We start from the raw sequence: 26,477 nt of genomic DNA on the forward strand, positions 1-26,477 counted from the left end.
AAAGATCATAATTACAGTTTCAAGACTAGCACGCCTATCAGCAACAACAAACCACAGAACAATTTATCTGCGGCTATTAATGAAGTTGGTCGAAAACAAATTAGTTTAGGTATATATTTTAAAGACTACCCCGAGATTAAATTACAAAATAATTTCGTGGAGGCAGAAAAAAAGTTAACGAAAAAAAAAAATTATTTATTAAATAATGTAACCCCATATTATGTCCCATATTATGGCTACGCTTGGTTACCTCAAAACACGTATCCTTTTGACACCGTTATACATATTTTTTTTGAATCTATTCTACAAGATGAAAATTTTTTGGAGTTTTGCAAGTATTCAAAAAATTCAATTTTTTAATTTTTGATTGATTTCAGTCAAGATGGGTCAACTGACAATATATACAAAAAACGATTTGAAATTCTGTACCATCTTTATAAAGATACAGAAAAAACACGAAAAAAATATAAAAAAGAAAATTATGCAGTTACAACTATATCGCGAACGATATTTTGTGAAGACAATATTAATTCTCTGTGGGCAAGACTTTTTGCTGATGAGCCGAGCCTTTTTGAAAACAATTATTGTCCAACTCCAAACTGTCAAAATAATAATAATAAAAATGTAGCAACCTTTCCTATAAATTATAATATAATTACTCAGTGTGGATTTACTTCTTTGGAAAAATCATAAAATTATCATCCTGTAATGTATAACATGCATTGTAATTTTTGTAAGAAATACAAAAGAATACGTCGACAGAAGCCAAATACTTACATTTACATAGAATTGGATATAAAAACACGTCAAGAAATTGAAGGTAGACAATGTAAATTAAGTGAGCTGCCAATTTATTTATCGCTACCAGTGACTAGGGAAGATGATAGTAGCTGTACTGTTCGTTACCGGTTGGTAAATTATTTTAATTACTTTCAAATAATGAAATTTTTAGTTTCAAACTTGTATTCTTTATTTATCCAATTTTAGATTGTCTGGAGTTGCAGGATACTACTCAAACCATTACGTTGCTTATTGTTGACGAATATCTGGATCATGGATGTGCTACAATGATTTGTTGAAAAACCCTGAATCTATCAGTAATCAATTAAAGATGGTGCCTCATGGCGCTCTTTATATTCGATGCCAATCATAAGTACTAATTTTTTTGCTATATACGTATAAATAAAAAAACAAAATAGTACATTACACCCCTAGGGAAGAAAAGTAAGAAATGTCTCAGAGCACATGCAATTGTTGGCCGAGGCGAAGCCGAGGTCAACAAACATGTGATCTAAGGCTTTCTTATTTACTTCCCGAGGAGTGTATACCATTTTTTTCCTCGACGAAGGCGTAAAGCGGAAACTTCGTTTAGCGCAGCGGGGCTAAAGTTGACGCTTTACACCCGGAGGTGAAAAAAAGAAATTTTTTCATGTTTGAATGTTCGAACTATCGAAAGTTCCAGTTGAACTATATTGACATACTTAACAAATAAATAATTCAGTTAACAATAAAAAAATAAACACGCTCATATCTCAGTATACTAAAGTTGAAATACAAAATCTAAAAATATAGAAATTAAATAAAAAAAATTGTGTAGGGATTGATTCTATTAAATATTTTGTGACAATGGTAAGTGTAATAGATAGTCGAATGGTCATAAATATCCTGCCCATCCTCATATAAAATATTTAAAAAGTATGAACAAATAAAAATGAGGCAGCATAGATACTCGTGGAGTGTATGTGTGTTCAGTGTAAAAGATTCGTTGTTCATATGTACAGTACATAGAAGTAAAACTATTAAAGGATCAAATAATTAAAAAAATTATTAAAAAAATAATAGTAACATTTATTGCAGTTAAATAAATATTAAAATAAGGATATCTGGTCTAAGGTCTCGCGCACTGCTCATCGAAAATTTAAAAAATACACCAATTCTTTAAATCTAATTATCACTTGCAGCTAACTATAATTCTATCCGTACTGCTAAAGTTATTTTAGATAGTTCTGAATTTAGTAAAGTCTATGGTTTTGTAAGATATGCTAACGAGGAACAAAAAAATAGTTTGGTTGCGATGAATGATTACAGGGGGTTAGGAACCAAAGTTTTAAAAATATGTAACGCCGTTTCTAGACTATGGAACAAAATCCCAGAGTAAAGTATTGATACATACATTTATATCTAATTAATACGCATTATTATAATTTTAATTTATATATTTTTTCATTAATAAGTAAAATCCACTCGTCACCATCGGAGTATTCATCGACAAATATTGGCTTAGATGGATATAATCGATGTGTCTATAAACATCATCCGTGGACTTGTGGATACTAGACCCGGGCGGATCTGTTTTTTTCGTCCGTTTTTGGAGGAGTCCGGGACCCTAATTATCTAGTCCGTGGATTGTGTCTGTACCTACTTAAGAAACGGTGCTGCTATTGACACGCTCCACGGATACTATCCGTGCCTGTAAAATGAAAAAATAGCCGAATTTGATCAATTTTTTTCATCCGTGACTGCATTTAGAAGCACGGATTAATTTTTCCCTATCGTGAAAATTCCCGTTGCTCTAACAATATTCCTAGAAATATCCGTGCCTGTAAAATGAAAAACGGCCGAATTCGACCGATTTTTTTCATCCGTGACTGCAATTAGAAGCACGGATTTGTTTCCCCTTTGCCCGACAATTTCCGTGGCTCTAATCGTACACCTATAAATATCCGTGCCTGCAATTGTAATTAAAGGGGCACATAGGGGGTTTTATCCGTGACTGCAATATAATAGAGCCACGAACGGAAGGATATTACTGCTGTTATGCCTCCATCTAGTGTGAATGATGTTTTTCTCTTTTATTAGAGAATTATCTACCGTCGTTTCGCCCGGGAGCATTAAAATACTCGGCTTTAGTGCGGGAAAGGAAATTTAAATATATTTAAATGACATAAAACGTTTTGATGTTGTGTTTGTAGATCAATTAGAGATTATTTCGATTTTTTTTTTATTTAATAATATACTAAATCAAAGAATAATATAGATATTTTGAAAATTTACAAAGTTAAGCTCTAATATTTTATCGGTTCGAATTATATATATATATATATATATATATATATATATATATATATATATATATATATATATATATATATATTATAATGGCCGATTGGCTCGGGATACGTCGATGGGCCAACAGGTCCAAGATAATTGGCGTATTTGTTCGTCGTGGTCGGTTATTGGGCGCCAGGAACAATTCAGAATGTTCCAATCCTCGACAACCTAAATCAGGAACAACGTAATGGTAAACTAGCTCTACTCAGGGCGGCGGGTTACTAAAGAAAGAAATGACAAAGAAATTCCGAAACAAATAACAATTTATTAAAAAAATTAGTATCGGTTCAGCGAAATAATCAGTTCAAAATAAGTCGACATAAAAACATAACAATCGTGATCAATTCGGATAGTAATCGTAAAACAAAATCAAAATACTAAACGTAAACCAATCAAAATAATAATCGGGTGAATAAGTCAAATAATACTCAATTTAGCCATCAAATCAATAATTCAAATACTATTCAACAATAATCCAGTGAAATATTCAACTAATACTCAATTAATAATCAAGTTAGTAATTCAAACCCTTTCAAATAATAATCAAGTAATATTCAAACAATATTCAAATAATAATCGCGTTAATTATTTAAATAATACTAAAAATAATAATCCAGTGAACAACTCACATGATGTTCAAATAATAATCAAATCAAATATTTACTTAATATCCAAATAACAATCAGTTAACAATTCAAATAATAATCAATAACAAAATCAACGTATTACTCGTAGACAACATCAAAATAATATTCGTATCAATAACAACCAAAACGTACTTAAAATAATCGCTCAGCAGAATTATTATTTCTAAAATAATATTTCGTTAATTCCAACTAACTAAACATGTCTCGGCGACATGACTCATCGATTAAACAATTCACAATCGGATCAAACAATTCTATCTTCGACGACGAAACAGAAGAAGCGATAATCCGCTTAAGAATGCGACGCTCAAGCGATACGAGTATAGCAACGCGAGCTCGAGAACGAAACGGAATATAAAACTCAATAACAAAACTTTCACACTGCACTATTTTACAGGGAAAACGGTACTCTAGGTACCTCGTGGGACGTCGTCTACGGGGTAGTGCTGGTTGTTCACCGAGCAACTCACCAACTGAACTTCTCACTTACAAACACAATCAACAATACTCGTGTCCCACGAGTTATCTATCCTGACGCAAGCCACTTACCCTGGTATCCCCGTCGAGGGCTGGTGGTCCAGGTCCAGGTAGTCAAACAGTCGTCGTATCGGGTCGTGTCGTGCCTCGGCGAAGGTTTGGTCAGATCGCGTCGAATAAATTTAATTATGACCAGCACGTGGTCAGCGATTATAACAATTCTTCCACAAATAATTGCATCCACAGTTTACACAACAGTTTCAAATTTAACGAACAATTCGAAATTCAATCAAACAATCAATTAGCAATAGACAGCGTTAATACTCGGCGTATTAATTAACAAACAAATCAGCGATACAATAAGCGAATAAGTGTTTTGAGCTAGGCTCCAAAACGCGTGCGATTCCGACCAAGGCAGTATCCCGAAGCCCCTTTTTTCAAACTAATGGTCCGCTTCTTCTTCTTCTCTTTGTCCCGTTCTTCGTTACTCTATTGACGGTCTCGGGCCCAAAGATGGCGGCAGTGACGATGCTCGACGATGCTCTCGATGATCTTCTCGAGCTCGTGGCATGCGTCAGGGACAGTTTAGACTTAAAATTAACTTACAATTAAATCTTAAATCTAAATTCAAATTGTCGCGCTCTCGAGCTGCGGACTTCTGAATATTGTTTCAGTATCCGGCGAGGGCGACACGGTCGCGGCGAATCAACAACAACGAAATTTTTCAAATTAAACAAATTAAAATTAATCAAAATTAAACAAGGGGAATGAAATTCCCCATGTTACAATATATATGTATATATATATATAATTTAATATATATATATATATAATTTAATATTGTATAAGTTAATTTATAAAAACATAGTATAATACCAAGAATCCTAAGTTCCAGAGATAGCCCGGCAAATAACGTCTATATAAAAAAAATTTCTTGTAATAGCTCTTTGATTCATTAAATTGCTGAAGTGCAGCCAATGCTTAAATTCATCCAGGTGACTACAAAACTCGGTCTAAATTTGATTTAGACTTCAAATTCTAAATTTGAACGTAAGTATTAGGATACATTTTTAGAATCAAAAATCTTTATTTAAAAAAATTTAAAAACTCATCACAGTCCAACAATGCTTATTATGATTTTCTGAAGTGTCATAGACTACATGATATTAAACTTTAAAATAAATTTCAAATTAATTAATTACATTTTTATATGTTCGTTACTTTTCAAACTACCGCTGAGTGCTACCTTTCCTTAAAGGACGATATTTTTAATTTTTTACTTACTTATTATAGGGCGAAATGTTGCTTATGAAAAAACCTTTAGCGATTAAAAACAAAATAACCCGAGTAACTTAGAAGTAAATGATAAAATATCAAACACGCAAATTTATGAAGTATTAAATAAAAAAAATAAAAATCTATTAGATATAGAGAACCGCGCAACTATCATTAAAATATAAACTGCCAAACTGTAAATGATCTATAAGATTGACTCTATTTATGAATGATTTTATAACTCCAGAAATCATTTCTGATTCAAATTTTTTACGACCTTATCGCTTTTCACGGGCATTATTTGGCCGTTACGCCCTTATGGCATCTGTAACGCGATATGTACGCACACGAGATTTTTGATCCCCTATGTCTCTGTACATCAGAAAAATTTTGTATCTGAATTTATAATATTACAAAATTTATAAATTTTTTTAAAATTGATTAAATGGAATTTTTTCCATTAAAGAAATATATATTCTCATATTTATTTAATGTAACTTCCAGACAGATTAAGTCAAGTGATTAAATTAAAACAGAGTTTCTCATTTTTTCCAATTTTTTTACTATAATTATATTAAAAAATTATAATAAAAAAATTGTAAAATATTTATTTATTGAAACGCTCAGGGCAATTTTAAAGAAAGAAATTATTATCGTACAAAGTATCCTCGCGGGGCCAGAAGCCTTTAGCTACCAGTTCACTGCGGGGAAGTTCACGTTTAACGCTCGTACATGTGTAAAATTCAACGAGAACGATAGTAGTCTCTGTCTTCTATGATGTTGATTTATCATCATTCGTTTTTATTAAAGTACTGCATACGTTCTTTTGCATTGTCATTAGTTTAAATAATAAAGTTATGGTTTACTTTTTTATTTATGCTTTCTCTTATCATAAAGTTTAATTGTTATTATTTATAATGCTGTTAATTTTATTATATGTCACATAATATAAAAAATTTATGATAATTTAATACTGTGTACACATCATACGATAGGAAGAATATTATATTTAGATTAAATGAAGACCTATTTACTATATAAAGTAAATTATAAATATTTATACTGTTCATTGTTGTAGTATTAATTGTTTTTAATTATTCATTTTTTTCCATAACAACCGTATGATATATCATTTTTTATTTTGTTGAAATACAAATTCATTTTGGTTGATTACAATTTGTGTATTTAGAAAAAGTTTCTAATTTTAAGTTGAAATTATTTTGAATTATTAAATGACATTTTTTAATGTCGGGCAAAGAAATAATGTAAATGATACAGTTTTTGAACATTTTTATTCATTTTTTTTAATAATAAAATTTCTGTTAATAAAAATACAACAAAAATTATTTTTGTTTTTTTAAGTTGTAAAGTCTACAAAATTTTTTAGTGAGAAGTATTTTCAATTATTAGATGACGTTCGATCACGACCGATTTATTTCACAGAAAGAAGAGCATTGTAAATGAGAGAAAATCAGTTTAAAATACTTATGTAAATGTGACTGCGTTACATACAGAAATATTCATATTGTCTTCTTTTATCTACTCAGAAATAAGTAAAAAAAGTTCACTTCAAATTATATGGTTAGGAAAACTAAAATCGTGTTAGGTAAAGTAAAATGATTTTTCTTTTTCATTATTTCCATAAATGCATAATATTCAAAGTTAATTTTTTAAAATATATCTAATTTTAATATAAATACTGCAATGTAACTTTTGGTAAAATTGCAAATGTACAAATAATGTAAATAATTAGCTAATGTTTGAGTAAAATATTTTTGAATAAGCGAAAATTCCAGTATGATATATTAAAGAAATTAACATTTTATAAAACGAGCTTATAATTTGCACATCGACATTTCAATCAGCAAATTATCTAACTCTATTTTAGAAAATTCTTTATACAAAAGAGTTGGTGAAAAGGGGAGATGATGATAGTGATGAGTTGTAGGAGGCCGATTCAAAAGATATTAGCAATGAAATCGAAAAAAAATTAAAGGTGGAAAAATTATTAAACGAAATACAAAAAAATATTACCAATGGTAAAGAAATTAGCAATGAAATAATTAATTTATTAGAGATTTTATATAGTGACCTTCAGAATCTCGACGAAAATAATTTTGAACGTGAAATTAATACAGCTCTTCGTTCTAGAGCTACTGGTTCTGAAACTATTGGTACAAATCAAAGTACTGATAATGTCTCAATTACAGGAATAGGTACGCGGGACGTACCTACTATTAATATCAACAATTTGCCAATAGTTTTGCATGATCATGCCTGAGCAGGCCTGAAATTAGACATGATCATGCCTGCTCAGGCATGCACAAGCCTGATCAGGCCTGAACGTATATTAACACTTCAGGCCTGAGTAGACATGAACAGGCATGATCAGGCCCGGTCATTTTTCATGCATGATCAGGCCTGAAAACTCATGTCTGTTCATATCTTATCAGACCTGATCATTTTTTCCCGGGCGTCAATCATTCGATCAGCGATCCTCGCAAAATAACATGGATACAGAGCTCAATTGAATCTGGATTAAATGATAATAATAATAATCGAACTAACACAGTTTTTCTTGCGGACACTCCGTTAATTGAGAGCAATCCAGATACCAACTCAATTGAAACTGAACTTAATAATGATAATAGTGAAGCCGCAACGATTTCTTCAACTGACCTTCTGTCAACCGCTACTACTATGAATTCATCTGCAATATGTCTCAATCAAAAATTGACACAGTTTTTTTCTTTTCTCATCTCCAAAGACTTGGTTGCCGACGTTGTGGAAAAGAAAATATTAATTAAAAAAAAAAGGATTTAATAAAATTAGATCCATTATCAGATGCTGCACCATATGTCTTCGAAGAGTTATCGACATAAAAAAATTATTTTGAAGCTGCAGCGCTAAAGGCGTTGAAAACCACAGTAAGAAAAAAAAAAGTAAAAGTCCATGGTCATGTAGATTTTGTAACAGAATAGATGGAAAAATACATGACAGTATAATGTGTGACGATTGCTGGTATTGGTTTCATTATCAGTGCCAAGCTATTTTTGACAAGCTATCAGAGTCAGACAAGTGGTACTGTAATCAATGCAGCCCCTGTGATTCTACAAATACTCACTAAATAGTATTTCAACAATAAGTCTTAATAATTACTTTTTACTATTTAAGTAAATAATCATTACAGTTTCATTACAATATTCACAGAATAATTATATTTCTAATATTTTTTTTTTTTTTTTATTAATATCTATCTTATAAAATTCAATTCATGTCATTTGTATGTGCTTTGTAATCAATAAACATTATTTAACATTGAATAAAATGGCATTTTCAATCTCCTTGATTAGTTATTTATTTAAAATTAAAAAAAATTTTAATTATTTAAATGCTTTCGAATAGGATAACCTTTCGAATACAACCAATAAGATTCAGAGTATAATCATTTCCTTACAAAAGAATTAATTAATCAATTTATGAAAATCTAACAAATTTTTCAGTAGTTTAAAAAATCATATTCGTAATAAAATATTTTGAAAAGCAAAATGAAATAACGTAAACTCTTGAAAGAAGAAAATATTGTATTTTTTGTGTCATTGAAGATGTATAATAATAATTTTTAATTAACTAATTATAATGATAATTATTCATGCAATACATCCATATATTAATCATATTCATAACTAATTGATTTGTTAATGAAATATAAATAATCGTTTATTTCAAAATAAATTTTAAGTAAAAATAAGGTCGAAAATATAATCGTTAATACATATTTAATCCTCTTAATGAAGATATAATTCATTACTACTTATAAACAAATAAACTCTTTTGCACTATTTTATATCTTTATGCTGTATATTCGAGAAAATATGTGATTAACTTGGTTACGAAAAAAGTATTTAAGATCGCTGGTTTATTATTCATTATCTTTTATTCTTACTCGTCATTATATATTTATGTTCAATATACTTTCTGCACTGTTATTATTGTTATTTTAGCAATATGTTATATCATAATAACTTCTGTTATTATTATTATTATGAGAGATTATAAAATTAGCATTATTAGCAACCGAATTCAATAATTCAATAATTAAACGATTACTGGTAAAGATTAACTAATTTTAATTGGGCGCATGTGATAAACATTACTAATATTCGGCTGATTAGCAGTGTTGACGTTTTTGGAACCAAAAATTTTTTACAAATCTCTTCATATACATAATGAAATTTAAATAATAATGAGTACATACTACTACAGTAATATATACTTTATAAATTTTCACTTTTTCAGCATAACTGAAAGAAAAAAATCACAATCAATAAACGATTAACAAAATTTTTAAATAAAATGGACTTCATCAAAAAATTACCTATAAAATCCTTTGTCATCAACTTGTTCTTTATCATGTTTAGAAATATTTATTTTAACAGTTTAGTTGTAGCAATATAGTTGTTATATTATTGCATTAATTACTTATTTCATTCATGACTCTTTGATTTTCGTCGACAAAAGTAACCCGATGTTGTCTTCATAGCATCTCTTGGACGATCTTTGAGTTTGATAGGTGACGATAGAATAGGAGTTCCATGATCAAAATCATTGTTTTTCTCTTCTTCCAGAATTAATTGTACTCCACGTTTCTGATTCCACTTTTGCTTTACAGATTTTAATATTTCAAGTTGAGCATTAAAGTCAGAATCGCTCGATTGTACCATAATTTTCACGATCCCTAGCGGATTCGTGGTGAAGGTCAAACTACGGTCAAACGACGGTGAATTCACCGTAAATTCACTTTACCGATGAAAGAAAGTCTATTGATGGTCGAACAACTGTCGTTCGACGGTGAAAAATAAGTCAAGTTGTGAATTATTCTAACGGTGATTGCATGGTTCATAAAGTAAACATTGTCCAAAATTTTCTTCATTTTTTTTTTATTCGATAGCCATGACTTCCCGATCCTTTGATTGTCTTCAGACATAAGTACAACAGAGAATGACTGGTAAAAATTCGGTGAATAAAGAGTATTTCGTCGGTGAATCCACGGTAATCTGTGGGTGAATTTAAGGTCAAATGGCGGTAAAGAAGATAGTGACGGTAAAGTAGAAATTTTATAAACGGCTGAGTGAATATAAGTTTGATTTGTAATTATAAAAAAATTCCATAAAATAATATATAAGGCAAATAAAATACAAATAAATAGTTAAAAAAAATAATTTGAAAAAAGATTCAGTCACTACAATTTTTTACATTATTCAAAAAAACACTTTTTATAAATTTTTGTAAAATTTCAAAATTTTTTTTTTCATGAAATCTTAAATTTAACATAAACTCATGAAATTAAAGAAAGATTTCTTTATAGTTAATAAAATTTAATGCATTCATTTTGGGTGACAAATTCGAAGAATGAGTTATTGTTTAGAGTTCGTGAAATAGAAATAATTATCAAAACAACATCAAGTATCCGTAAAATAGATCGTGATTCAAAGACATTTTTGATTCACGTTTGGTATAGCATTACAGGAAAATCTCCTGACGTTCGATCAGATGATCCGAGTTCGATTCCCGGTCTGGGCGATGTGATTTTACACTGATTTTTTTTTTTTTTTTTTTCAATATTATCATATACGCGAACATTTTACGAGCTTAATACTGATTATTTTGGGTGAATTAACTTATTTAGTTACATCGGATTCCTATAATGAGACGGTGAATCGACCGTAATGAGCTAGTTTTATGCTAGTTCTATACGGGTGAATTAATGGTCAAATGTCGGTAAAATCACCGTGAGTTCACCCGTAGAAAAAGGTATTTCTCGGATCTTCAGTCGATAAGTCAAAATTATTCACAATGATACCTGATAAAGACCGTCAAATCACGTCATATAGACTAATGTTTGACTGCTGTTTAACCGTGAATTGGCCATATTATAACCGTGGCGTTGAAACCGCTAGGGATGTCATTGCAATACTTTTGAGCTATTTGTAGTTTTTCATGAGGTGAATATTTTTGAGGACAAGATAAAGATACAGCGGCATCGTTTGGCAGTTCATTCATATTAGTATTGTCTTCCATACCGAATAAAAATGTTGTTCTTAAATCAATGTTGTTTGTGTTTTCACATTTTAACCACTTTCTATCGCATAATTCGGGACAAAATAAACTCAAATTGAAATATTTTCGCACTGTTAGTATATGTACACAAGGTAATTTCCAGCTGCGCCGAAAATAACAAATACAATCAGTTGCCGAAGAAGTATGCGGATGATCGTTTACCAAAATTTTGTAAGTTTTTTGATTATCACAGCTTTCAATTATTTTAATATTCTTAAGTTTTTTTAATTCTTCGGTTAATTGTTTTACAGCTATTTTTGTTAATATTGCTGCATAATCATTAAAAGACTCATCTAAATGATGGTTGATGTTTAGTTTTCTTAAACCATCTACCGCACATAACAAACTGGTCTCTTATTTTGATGAATGGACTAATTCGAAAAAATTTATTGCGAATTCGCACAAGTTTGAAAAGCGATTACAAAGAGTTTTAATTTATTTGTTTGTGCTTTCGACCAAATTATTGGTTACGCTTCCGTAATTCACTTCAGCTATTCCAAATAGTGTCCATTCATCTCGATTTTTATGCCAGTTGATATTAAAATATTCAATCACAGAACTTGGTGCCGAGCTGATAAATCTTTCGTAAACTGAATTGTATCGACTTTCCCACTTGGCATATGCCAATTCGCGTAATAATTTAAAACATCTGCATCTTTCTTCATGATCTAATTTTAGAACTTTCAATTGCACGGAAAAAAGTAAACTGTAATAAATAACAGTCGATTTATAATAAGTAATGATCAACTGCTAAAAATTACCACTTCAAACAGTAAAATCATGATTTTACTATTCACATTGGAATATTTACAATTTAAACCTTACAATTTACTCTTTACATGGAAGAAAATACTATTTCAAACAGTAATATTCGCCATGTAAATGTCTAAAATGTTAAAGTATAATAATTAAGAATTCAGACTTTAATATTTATCATTTTGTACCTAAAAAATGATGTTATGATATGTAAAAAGTATAGAATAAAGTTAGTCAATTTCTAATACAAGCAACGTCAATATTTACAAAGTAAAATGGTAAATTTTAAACGCAACGCTAAAAATCAAACTGTAATTATGGACTTGCTTAGACTGGTAAAATGTATATTTTAAAAGTATAATTTTTACGGTTTGAAATATTAAATTCTCCCAGAGTGAGACCCCCTTCTCTTTCATCTAAGTTCCCCTTCTCTTCATAATATGGACTATATATTGAAATGGCAATTTTTACTGTTTGAAACTGTAATTTTTAAAGATAAAAGAGTCGTTATTAACTATAGTGACAACTACTAATTACTTATTTTGGATATTAAATTATAAATTGTGGCTTTTATACTTTCTACATTAAGTTCTGTAATATTTACATTTTTGCCACCCCGATGTCCGCTTTACTGTTTGAAACTATAAAAACTAACCGGAATCCGAGTGAATATTACAGTTTACTTTTTTCCGTGTGCTTATCGAAACTTTTCAATGTGTGGAACAAACATAGTAAACATTTAATGCCCGGAAAAACCGCTTCAAAAGCTTTTCTTTCGGTTAAACCTTTATCGGTCATAATGCATTTTGTATTTTGACAAGCTTTGGAATTATTTTCTCGAAAGGTTTTTGCGATCCACTCCAATACATGTGCTGTTTCAGATGCAGTTATTGCTACACCGCCGATTTCACCTCTTCCATTCCCATTTTGTATGATCAATAAATATAGTGTATATCTTAAGTTGAAGAGCTTGTACGTTCCGTCAACGAATAAAATTTCCGGCCAATTGGTGACTGACTTTTGCATGTCAGAATTTGTAAAAACAATGCTTCAAATTCGTTTCTGTCACTTGCTTTTACTTTTGTAATACAACCTGAAAAAATACATTTATATGTTAGTATTTAATGTTATTACTATCATATATAATTATGATTATAAAGAGTGATTCATGTAACCTCAAAGTTTTTGTCTAACAAAGTTGAAGAAGTGATAAATCTTTCAACTTTATTTGTGATAAAATATTTTATTATATTTATAAAACAGTATATATTTATAAAACTAGCTTAAAACAACAACGACAACAACAACAACAACAACAACAACAACAACAGCAACAATAATAATAATAATAATAAAAATAATAATAATATAAAAATATTTATCTAAAAATATATCAAGTATTAAAAATATCTTTATTTAAAAAAAGAGATATTTACCATATTTATCATGTAAAAGTTGCTGAAATGTTCTTAAATTATTACCATCAAGACTTCTTTCAGACTGAGTAATATTCGAAATATCTTTGCTTGTGAGAAGAATACCATATTGATCTCTAATTTTATTCCTTATCATTTTGGGTTTGCTTTTTAACCTAATATATTCAATAACCTCTTCTTTCAACTCAGGTGGTAATCGCCGTCGTTCTGGTAAAGCGTTTGCTAATTGTTGAAACAAATTTTTTTTAACGTCAGAAAATCCGAAATTGCATTATAAAATACAGTAAATTCTCATTAAATGAACTGTACCGACTATCACATTTTTTAAAGCTGAGACGATAGAGTGACAAATTCGCGTAAGAACGACAGAAAAATCAACACAGAAAAGATGATTAAAATAATAATTTTGAATTTAAAAGTTGATAACGGGTTAGTTTGAATATCCTTGTTAATAAAATTCATATTAGTTAAATTTTTTTTGTGAGTTGTCTACCAGGATGCCAAGGCGTAGTATACCAACTGTAAGTTTTATACTCTTGGTTTATACTCTCTAGCGTTTTCAGATAACTCTCTTTATTATTAATTTTCTACACTTATTATTTATTAAATAGTATGTAACTCATTGAATATTCTTATAAATAAAATGTAATTAATAATATTGTAATAAATATTGTATTATTAGTATACGTACAAATATCCTTGATTTTATTTAGTAATAAGTAGTTGAATAAGCACACCGCGTGCCCGGTGAGTTTTGTCCGCGCTTGAGATTACGGTAATTATAATCTTATTATTAATGATTGTGTATTATATTTGTTTCTTAACCCTGCTCGCTGATCACTTGGTACGGTGATCAGGGAGAGGTGTTATAATGGTGACATTAGAAGCGATCATTAATGTTGTGTTAAATTAATGAGTGTTGTATTTAACATGATTTTTTACTGTGTCATCTACTATGACTCCCAAGAAAACTTACCTTACTATTTGCCGGATGATTGAGGTGATTGAAATTTGTGTTAAATATTTCTAAAACATATTCTCCATTTTTCTGAACCATATGTAACTGTATGTACGATGGACACTCATGATTAAAGGTGCTATAAAATATATTAAAAATAATGTTATAAAATTTTTCGGTGAAAGTAAGGTCGTTCATATATACACTAGTCACAAAAATTAAGGGATATAAAAAAAATTCCAAATTTTTTGGTGATTTTCAGCGAGCTGTAACTCCGAGGAAAATGATCGCACAGAAAAAAAAAAAAAAGCAAATTGTAGCTCCAAGTGTCTAGTTTTTAGATATGACCATGAAAATTTTTGTCATCGTCAGGTCTGGAGAAATCCTAAGAAAACTACTGAAAAAAAATTTTTCGAAATTTTTTTCGTCTTAAAAAAGGTCTACGGGCTTCAAAAAAATTTTTTGATTGTTTCGTGTAAAAGCTCTTTTAGTAAATTTAATACCCTTTGATTTGACGTAATCAAAAAGCCTGTACGATAATTTGCCGCGGAGTTATCGTCAATCAAAGCAAAAAGTTTTTTTGACTTTGGAAATCAATAACTCTGGAAATAATGACCGTATAGGAAATCGAAGGAGGGTTTTGAAAACTACACAATATTCTCTATAAGAGAACGTAAACCGCTTTTGAAGAAAAAATTTTTTTGAATTGAAAACTCGGACTGAAAAAAAGACAAAAATTCGCATAATTAAGGATATTTGGATAACTTGGTATAACTTTGGATAAAATGGATGAACGAAGGATATCGTTGGTAATTTTTAACTTCAAAGTGTCCCCTAAAATCCCTAAGAAATTCAAAGCGCTGCGATTTTTTGTTCATAGTGCCCAGAAGCTTCAAATTCTGTGTTTTCGCAAAAATCACCATTATGAGCAATTTTGTGATTTTTATTCATTTTTCCATTGAAAAAATTTTTTTCAAAATTCTTTATTTTTCGATCAAAGAGATTGATTTTTCAAGAAATTTGAAAAAAAAAATCAATTTTTCGAAAATTTTTCGAAATTTTCTCAATTTTTTTCGACTGTTGTTTTACCGCCGGCATTAGCGTTACCCAAAGCGTACCACGTGGAGGTTGCTCGGTCGGATTTACGCTTCTCACACACACACACACACACACACACACACACACACACACACACACACACACACACACACACACACACACACACACACACACACACACACACACACACACACACACACGCGCGCGCGCGCGTGTGTGTGTGTGTGTGTGTGTGTGTGTGTGTGTGTGTGTGTGTGTGTGTGTGTGTGTGTGTGTGTGTGTGTGTGTGTGTGTGTGTGTGTGTGTGTGTGTGTGTGAGAAGCGTAAATCCGACCGAGCAACCTCCACGTGGTACGCTTTGGGTAACGCTAATGCCGGCGGTAAAACAACAGTCGAAAAAAATTGAGAAAATTTCGAAAAAAATTTTCGAAAAAAATTGACATTTTTTTTTTTCAAATTTCTTGAAAAATCAATCTCTTTGATCGAAAAAATAAAGAATTTTGAAAAAAAATTTTTTCAATGGAAAAATGAATAAAAATCACAAAATTGCTCATAATGGTGATTTTTGCGAAAACACAGAATTTGAAGCTTCTGGGCACTATGAACAAAAAATCGCAGCGCTTTGAATTTCTTAGGGATTTTAGGGACACTTTGAAGTTAAAAATTACCAACGATATCCTTCGTTCATCCATTTTATCCAAAGTTATACCAAGTTATCCAAATATCCTTAATTATGCGAATTTTTGTCTTTTTTTCAGTCCGAGTTTTCAATTCAAAAAAATTTTTCTTCAAAAGCGGTTTACGTTCTCTTATAGAGAATATTGTGTAGTTTTCAAAACCCTCCTTCGATTTCCTATACGGTCATTATTTCCAGAGTTATTGATTTCCAAAGTCAAAAAAACTTTTTTGCTTTGATTGACGATAACTCCGCGGCAAATTATCGTACAGGCTTTTTGATTACGTCAAATTAAAGGGTATTAAATTTACTAAAAGAGCTTTTACACGAAACAATCAAAAAATTTTTTGAAGCCCGTAGACCTTTTTAAGACGAAAAAATTTCGAAAAATTTTTTTCAGTAGTTTTCTTAGGATTTCTCCAGACCTGACGATGACAAAAATTTTCATGGTCATATCTAAAAACTAGACACTTGGAGCTACAATTTGCTTTTTTTTTTTTCTGTGCGATCATTTTCCTCGGAGTTACAGCTCGCTGAAAATCACCAAAAAATTTGGAATTTTTTTTATATCCCTTAATTTTTGTGACTAGTGTATGTAGCGATCGCTACATAGCGATACATAGCGATCGCTATATATCGATATATAGCTATAAAAAATCTTATTAGAGTTAAAATAATTTTCAATACATAACAAATTAATACATCCACATGCACATAACAATTTTTTTTTCATGTAGAATATTATTCACGTTCTATTATTATTATTAATATTTTAATTGTTTTCAATATTATTATTATCAACCAAAACTATTATTATCTTACGTAGCATTTTTACGAGTTACCAAAGTTGAAGTATTATACGTTTAATAAATTTCGATCCGCATTCGGTTAAGGCTAACCCAGAAGCAATTAAAGAGTATGATCGGTTAAGAAAATCTTATATAATTGATCTTCGAATCATTATAATTACAAAAACACGTTGGTCTAAATTAGAGGATTCAATTTGGGGAGTCGAAAAATATTTTGATTAAAGTGAACAACATAATACAATAAAAACAAAGTCATATATTGATTTATTGAAATTTCACGGCATAGAAAATTCCAAAGGTGATTTTAGCTGTGTCAATTCTATTTTTCAGTGTATTTTTCATAACAAAATTATTCAGTTATTATTAGAAAACGATCATAAAAATGCTGTACTCAGTATAAATTATGCAAATTATTTGATATATATATATATATATATATATATATATATATATATATATATATATATATATATATATATATATATATATATATATATATACGAATAATAAAACAATATTGAAATCTACATTGATAATAGAGAAAACATGCAAACAAATAGGTATTGATGATGGAACGAATCTATTTATAGTTCTATCTACTTTACTTAGTGAAAATGAAGATATAAGTAAATTAGTGCAATATATATCCGTGATGGCATGTCAATCACAGATATCCGTTGCTATAATCTCAATCACAGATATCCGTTGCTGTAAGCTCAGTCACGGATATCCGTTGTTGTAAGCTTCAAATCACGGAAATACATGACTTGAAAAAGCATTAATCCGTTAAAGTTTTAATTCTATAATTATTAAATTTTAAACAATACCGCAAATCACTAAAAAAAAACATTTTACTGAAATCTAAATAAATGTATTGTTATAGAATCTTTAAAAAATACAAATATTTAATACAAAAAAAAGATTAAAAACAATTGTAATACGGTCATCTTGATAACTATATGTTTAATACAAATTTGCATCATATATTTCAGTAATTAAAATACTTCAGAAGTATCAGTTGTTTCAGCACAAAATGCTATGTCTACTCAAAACTTCCCTATTATAAGCCACCTCTATATACTCAAACGGATTTATTTTTTTAATATCTAAAAATTTTTCTTTTATAAACTCTGATACAAAATTTTTTCAAATATTCCGAAAAACTTTTGATTGAAAAACCATAATTTATTTTCTAATCGAAAGCGACAAATTGCGTTTGAACTATTTTATTTTTTAATAATAGATTCAAATTGAATGTAATACCGGAAGTGAAATAGTTGAATATGTATATACAAGTTATCGATGTGACTTTGAACATATAGAAATAGTTTTACCGACTGAGTCGTATGCTTAAACATACAAGAAATCTTTAGTTTGTATTTTAAAACTTGTCGTTCGTATCTTCAAACTCGTTAATGAGTTTTCATTGTTGTATGTGCTAAAAGATCAAAAAATATTTTAATAGCCGAATGGGTAATCTCCCAGAGCCAATTGCAATAATAATAATATTTTAATACAGAGTAAACTATTGTATAAGAAAAGAGGTAAGTTAAGTACTACGAATGTTCTAAAAGTATTTAATTATTTTTTATGTGAATATGTATCAAATATCTATGAATATAATATTATTTTTATTGAATAAATAAGTTTATGTATAAAATCTGTCATGTACTCATATAAAAATGATTTTTAAAAAATAGGGTTATTAATGAACATATAAAAAATATGGCGGAAACATCAAAAATATTCTGGGTCGGCAAAGCCTATATGTTTGGACAGGCGTTTGAGGACGAGGTAGCCCACTATGAAAAAACAACTAAATACACATTTGGAAAAGGAAGATCCACGTCGATGGACAATTATTGCCGAAAAAATAATAGTACGAGAAAATATAATAAAGAGAATGTTTTTAGTAAATTTCCGATGTATGATTATACCATCCCTGATTAAAAATATTGATTGAAAAGTATTGGGAATCAGTCACCCTATGTGAACTGTATATCTATATATACATGAAAAAGAATTGAAATTATTCAAAAGTATTCTAATTTCATCATTTTCAATCCTTTTCAATCAATATTTTTAACCAGGGATGGCATGTTCTCAGGGTGGTGTCTTTGTCTCAAAGGGACAGGGGATCCGAGACATAAAGTAAGTAACCAGCGTGTGTAATTATGGCTAAGTAAAATGAATAAATAAATAACTTCAGAATGGGTCGAATGTAAAGAAAAGTTATATTTTTAGGGTACCAAAATTATTATTTTGATAATCTTAAATTTAATAATAAAAATATTTTCAGGTCTGGTAAAGTGAACTGCCAAGTCAAACTTACGGCGAGATTTGACGTTAAAAAAAATTAATGATTATAAAAAATTGGTACGGAACTCACAACCACGATCCAATGTTAAAAAAAAGAAAAAAAAAAACAGAATTATCAAAAATAAATAACGACCAATTAAGTGTTTCATCTAATGAAACGATGATGGAGAGGCTGATAATTTAATAGATGCTGATAACTATTCACATGATGGTGAAGAGAAGAAAAAAAATTGCAAAGTAGAAGATTTATTGAGGAAAATAAAGACAAACATACTAAGTGATAAAAAAATTAGCAATAGAAAAATTAATTATTTGGAGATATTACACAAAGATCTTCAGAATTGCATAAGTGATAGTTCGGAAGATGAAAATAACATTGTCAGACCAAATCAGGCTGTTGAAAAATTGACAACAACGTCAGAAGCAGAAACAGAGAACGCAGAAGATATTGATATCAACGGTATACCTATTGTCTTAGTCGATAAAGATGTAAATACCAACATAGATATAATCGACTTACAGCCGAGTACAAGCCGAGGTAGACCTAAATTAAAAAATCGACCTCCAGTTGGTTTCCAACACTTGAAATTTGTTAGAATTTTGCATGTAGAAAAAGAGAATCAATCTCCGGCTGCTACTGCTTTGACTGTTTCTACTGCTCGATCGGAGAATACCAAAATCTTGGATTGTTCTACTGTCTGTCTCCCTATAATACCTACTACAACGAGTTCAATTGAACCTGAAATAAATGATGATGTTATTCAATCTCCGGCTGGCTCTCTAGTGGACGTTCAATCTACTAATACCAATCATGGTGTTAATAAAAAATTGATACAGATTTTGAGTTTATTAATTTCTCAAGACTTAGTTTCTGCCGTCGTCGAGAAAAAATTAACTATTAAAAAAAAGGATTTAATAAAATTAAATCCGTTATCAGATGCTGTCCCATATGTATTCGATGATTTACCGGAAATAAATGATTATTTTGAAGCACCAGCACTTAGAACATTGAAAACTGCAATAAAGAGAAAAATTAGCAAAGGTTCATGGACTTGTGAATCTTGTAAAAAGTTAATCAAAGAAAAAATGGAGGCCAGTACAATGTGTGACGATTGCTGGTACTGGTTTCACAATAAATGCGAAGCTGTTCCTAAAAAGCTCCGAGAGTCGATCAAGTGGTACTGTAAAAAATGCCGCTCTAAGTAATTAATTTTTGTATTTACTATATTATTTACTTATAATAATTATATTCTTAATATTATGTTTTTTTTATATCTGGTCAGTCTTTTTTTAAATCAATAAGCTATTTAATGTTTGTTGTTTAATAATTTTTTTGATGTTTATTAAAATATTTACTTATAATAATTATATCACTAACTTTGTCTTTTTTTTTAATATCTAATATATTTCATTTGTATGAGTTTTTAAATCAATAAACTATTTCATTATTGTTGTTTCATAAAATGGCTTGTTTAATCTTCTTAATTAGTCATATCCGTTACTGTAAGTTCAGTCACGGATATCCATATTGCTGTAAGCTTCTCTATCACGGATATCTGTTACTGTTAGTTCAGTCTCGGACGACCGTTGATACAACCTGTTTTATCATAGCTATACCTATCACTGTATCAATTAAATAATTTATTTTTAATTTTGCCGACTAAATAAATTATAATAGTTCTTTCTGTAGCTATGACAGAAGTTCTGACATTTTGTCCACAAGAGAACAAACATCTGCTGCGCAGAAATTGAGAAAGCTTACAGTGAGATTTCCAGGAGTTTCACGCTAAACTGCGAGCTTTTTTAAAAGTTAACTGAGTATTTTTTGAGTTTAATTGATTCTTGTGCAGAAAATTAATGTTCTGTGCATTAAATTATGATCTTAAGTTTGCCTCAAGTTAATTTTAAGACGAATATACTGTGGAATGTCTGAAGAGAGGAAGAAGTAATGAAAAAATAATGAAAAATTTTTTTAAATTAGGTTTTATTATTTATTATTTGAAATTATTATAAACTCAAAACCTTCGCAGACTAAATTTATACATTTTGCAGATAACTGATAAATAATGTAATATCTACTTACAGTTTCATAATGTAGAAAATTAAGTTAAAATTTCTTTCCAGCTAAAAAATATTTTTACAATTGTACATGTTGTTACGTCCCGGTTACCCCTTGGGTTTGGGTATGACCAGTAGAACAACTAGAGCTGGAGATAAAGATGATATGACCTCCAGAGTCGTAAGTAGAGGTTCTCGAACTAACTCTGAAATAACTAACTTCGGTGAATTTAATTAATAAATGGATTTATTTAACTATTTAAAATACACTTTTAATTTGAGTGGTTTGACAACTGCCGTGTAGTACGTAATAGTATTTAACGTGATTTGATTTGATAGTCTCGCGACAAGAATTAATCGAGAAGAGCTTTAAGTTCGTAACTTTGAGATCAAAAAGAGCCTTAGGAAAAAGCTTCACGAACTCCCCGTGCACCCTGCTTATATCTCCTCGTTGAAGGGCCGCGCCCTGAGGGGAGTAGGGCTGCGTATCAGGCCCCGAATGTCCTATTCTCTTGAGTTGATCTGCGCGGCATCTCTGAGTCTCGCTCGGATGATCCGCGCTGACTCAACTCCAAAGTCCAGGACACGCAGGCGTTCGTTATCATCATTTATTTAGAACATTCCTCGGACGTTCTCGAATATACTTATGTACTCAACGCTAGTTGTCTTACAATGAATCATTTTCCATTAACAATCTTCGTGAGAAAATGTTAATGTAAACTTAAAAATATTTTGTTTACTCAGATGTTGGCTGAGTTTTACTTTTCTTATCGTTTTCTATTTCTATATTTAATATTTAACATTTGGAATTCTTTACTTACCATTTAACATTATATTTATAAAAAATGAATATTTATGAAATTATTGTACAATTGTTAGAGTTTAAATTAGCGCGCGTATTCGCTATCAGCGACATCTGCGAATGCAGGTGGGGACGTAACAATGTACTCAAAATTCAAATTGCGCGCGCTAATAAATATGTATATTTATTTTAGGAGTTTAATTATAAATAATAACATTTAGAGGTATTTATTTAAAACATTTATTATGGAAATATCCATAACTGTCTTAATACACCTTGAAATTGTTGGAGTCACGGAACACGTGCTGTCGCCCGTGTCTCCATTATTTTACAGTCACGGATAAAATCTCATCAATGTCTCGTTTTGAAATTACAGCCACGGATATTCTAGGGATATTGTTACGACCACGGAAATTTTCCCGATGGAGAAAATAGAGTACAATTCGTGATTTTTTTAATTTTGCAGGCGCGGATATCATCCGTGGAGCGTAAACGTTTGATTTTCCGACGAGCGTAAACCTGTTTCCGTGATTGTAGTTGTATCCACGGATGCAAATAATTTTCCTTCCTCCGTGTTTACTACATGTCCGTGACTTTAGCTTCATCCGTGGAGCGTGTCAATAGACACTTCGTAATTAGATATGTCTTAAATATGACTAAATATGTCATGAATAATTCATTTGGCGATAGCTTAAGGCCACGATAAATTGTTAAAAGAACTTATTCATCATAATGAAGATTTGGATTAAGTTAAAATCCAAAATTAAGATTGATGTTGATTGTTGAAAGCTTGAGAAAAATATCAACAAAAGTATTTATTCTTCAGAACTGAAAGTATTTATTCTTCTTTTGTCAACTGCTGTACCAACATTTTTCAATCGCCGGACTAATTATCGGACAAATAAACAATTATATCGGACATTGACGGACAAACGACGAACAATCGAATTGTTTAAACAAAAATTAAAAATACTGGTAATTTTTTTACATAAATACAATTAACTATTTATTTATTGTTCTATAAGGTCATTGTATGAATTATTATTTTTTTAGAGCACCCACTGCTGGTAGATTCCGATAAACTTAATCGCGAGATCATCAAACAAGATAACAACATGTGGGATGCATTAGAAAGTTCTAAATGGACCCCTTGCAATACACGAACTATGTTATTGATTAACTATCTTTTTATAATTCTGGATATGATTCCATTTTAAACAGTATAAATCGTAGATAATTACGATTTCTGACAAATAATTAATTTTTTCCAATAATTTACATTATGTAAATAATTCAAATTAAATTTTGGTAAGAAAACGTAATCATATTATTATTATTTAATACTTGAAAATCTTCTAATTAATTTCATTTATAGTAATTTGTTTCATCATACTAAAAATCAGCAGACGTCTGTTAGTTTTTAGAAAATTTTTTTAATAAATAATTCGTCAGAGAAAATTAAAAAGAAATTCTACATTTCAAAATTTAAAAAAACTGAAAGTGCAATTTTTTAAAAATATTATTTTTGTACTAATTTATTTTCGCAACTAAACCAAAAAATTGTTAGATACCTACTGATTTCAGTATAATATATGTTTCAACATTTTAAGTACATGAAAAATTCTCTAGCTCTAAGAAAATTTATTTCAATGTAAAATACTAATGATAAATACTTACTTAATCCAGAAAATTTTTTGCGCAATGGTTCTTTTAGTGAAGTACCCTCATTAACTAATTGTTGCAACGCTAAATTAGTTTTTTCACTATCTGATAAATCGGCATCAGCACGGACAAATAATATTCCACTCTCCAAACATTTTTAGGCTAGCACACGGCCAAGATTCATGTAAGCTGCACTGTCTTGACATCTAGAATATGAGGAATAAGGTCAAATATATAAACATTATTAAAGAAATTGTAATTATTAGAACTAAAAAAGATTTTCTATACCTTTATAAACGTTTCTTTATTGGCCATTCTTTAGTTGATACACTCAAAACAACTCCATTTTCAAAATGATCTATCTCAAAAGTTATACATTTTGTTGAACGTATAAGAGTAAACCTAGGTATTGAAAAATAATTGTAGAAATTAACTGAATTACTTATACAGTTGCATTGACAATTAAATAACTTACTTGTGTCAATAAGATGGAATCTTTCTTTTTAAATGAAAACCACACGGTAAGTATGCAATTCGTAAGTATTCCAAGTTTCAGTTATATATATTCTCATAACTATCAATAAGTGCAGCATGTGAATGTATTGTTCTTGAAAAAAAAAAAATAATATAAGATTGTTGATATAACGGAATAAAAATAAGTATTAGTAAAAATAATTACTGATTGGATTAATAGTACATTACACCCCTAGGGAAGAAAAGTAAAAAATATCTCAGATCACATGTAATTGTTGGCCGAGGCGAAGCCGAGGTCAACAAACATGTGATCTGAGGCTTTCTTATTTACTTCCCGAGGAGTGTATGCTATTTTTTTGCTCGACGAAGGCAGAAAGTGGCAACTTCATTTAGCGCAGCGGGCCGAAAGTTGACGCTTTCTGCCCGTCGAGCAAAAAAGAAATTTCTTCTAAAGAGATTGTCAATGGTAGTTTAAATATTTTAAAAAGAATTTATCAACTTACTCCAATCATGTTAAAACATTTTAACCTATGTATCGCTTTGTTGACGCATTCAATATAAGTACTCCGTTCATCAAACTTTCACAGTATGTCCTTTGTCGATAACAAATTTAATAAATTGCTTAAATTAAAGCCTATATTTACTTTATTACGATTTTTTATGATCATGTGATATTTGATTAAATACTTAGGCTATATGTAAATGATTATTCACTGAGATCTGAAAATTTATAAAAATTGTAAGGATATAATTTTTGAATGCATAAAAAATTTATTAGATAAAAAAAAATGCATACTTACAAAAACGAAACTTCATCTTTACAATTACTAATAAATTAATCAGCTATAATTTTTCGACGTCTCATTGTACTGCTAAGGATTTTTTTGATAAATCAATCAGCAGATTTTTCTATAATAGATACTCCAAACTATTATGCAAATAACTAAACACCAACCGACATTATCACAATTGAATACATGAGTGGATTATATTCCGTAATACTTCTATTTCAATAAATTTACTTAGCAATATTGCCATAAATACAATATTGGAGCTAACGTAGATATACCGTGAGATTTCGACCCCTTAAGGGACCAAGAGTCGCTTAACCGTTTCACAAGTCTGCGCATGCGCCGAACTAACTAAAAAAAACTGAAAATATTGTTAAGAAAAAATTAAATTAAAATGGAAAAATGATCGAACAAACAATAAAAAATATTAATTTATCGTTTAAAAAAAAATTTTTTTTAATTCGAGCCATAAAAAGCTAACTTAACAAAAAAAATTTGTTTAATTTTTTATAAATAAACAATAATCGAACAAATAAATATTTTTAACGAATAAATAAGAACAAACGACGAACAAACGATTTGTATAGATCCGATTAATTAAAATTAATTATTTGATACCAGGTTTATACAGGTGATAAAGTGGCTATCAGGGAATTTTTTATCAACTGATACTGATTCTTTCTATCTTACCTGCTTATCGGATTAAATCGCATGCAAGCACCCGGATACCCACCTTACCTATAAATAACTGTCAATCTACGTCTGCAATTTGAAGCAAACTTGATGGAAAGAGTTGACAAAGCAAGCGATTACCTATTAGTTACCCTGATAGCCAGCGCTTTCTCAGTAAGTGTTGACTTCCAGCAGTTACGGTTAATTTATACATCAAGTTGGCGGTAATTCTTCTCTCAACAACAGTTGTAAGCAAATTGACGGAAATCTACGGCCGCAACTTGAATACAAGTTAACAATCAAACTTGTAGTTAAATTTCTTTTCAACTTTACTACAATTTGAAGGAAATACTTGTACAGCAAGTTTTGACGTCT

General features: G+C 29.8%; 1 long non-coding RNA gene and 1 pseudogene across 1 annotated transcript; one reads left to right on the plus strand and one right to left on the minus strand.

The window, feature by feature from the left end:
• Positions 1-9,192: 9,192 nt before the first annotated feature.
• Positions 9,193-26,143, minus strand: LOC141534088 (large ribosomal subunit protein uL18m-like; annotated as a pseudogene).
• LOC141535453 (uncharacterized) lies at positions 21,130-23,825 on the plus strand. The gene is made up of 2 exons (XR_012480593.1): positions 21,130-23,478; positions 23,557-23,825. It is a non-coding gene; the product is annotated as an uncharacterized LOC141535453 (long non-coding RNA).
• Positions 26,144-26,477: the final 334 nt, after the last annotated feature.

Source organism: Cotesia typhae, unplaced genomic scaffold (genome assembly GCF_013202065.1).
Source record: "Cotesia typhae breed Kobodo isofemale line unplaced genomic scaffold, CoteBio_Ctyphae scaffold_13, whole genome shotgun sequence".
NCBI lineage: Eukaryota > Metazoa > Arthropoda > Insecta > Hymenoptera > Braconidae > Cotesia > Cotesia typhae.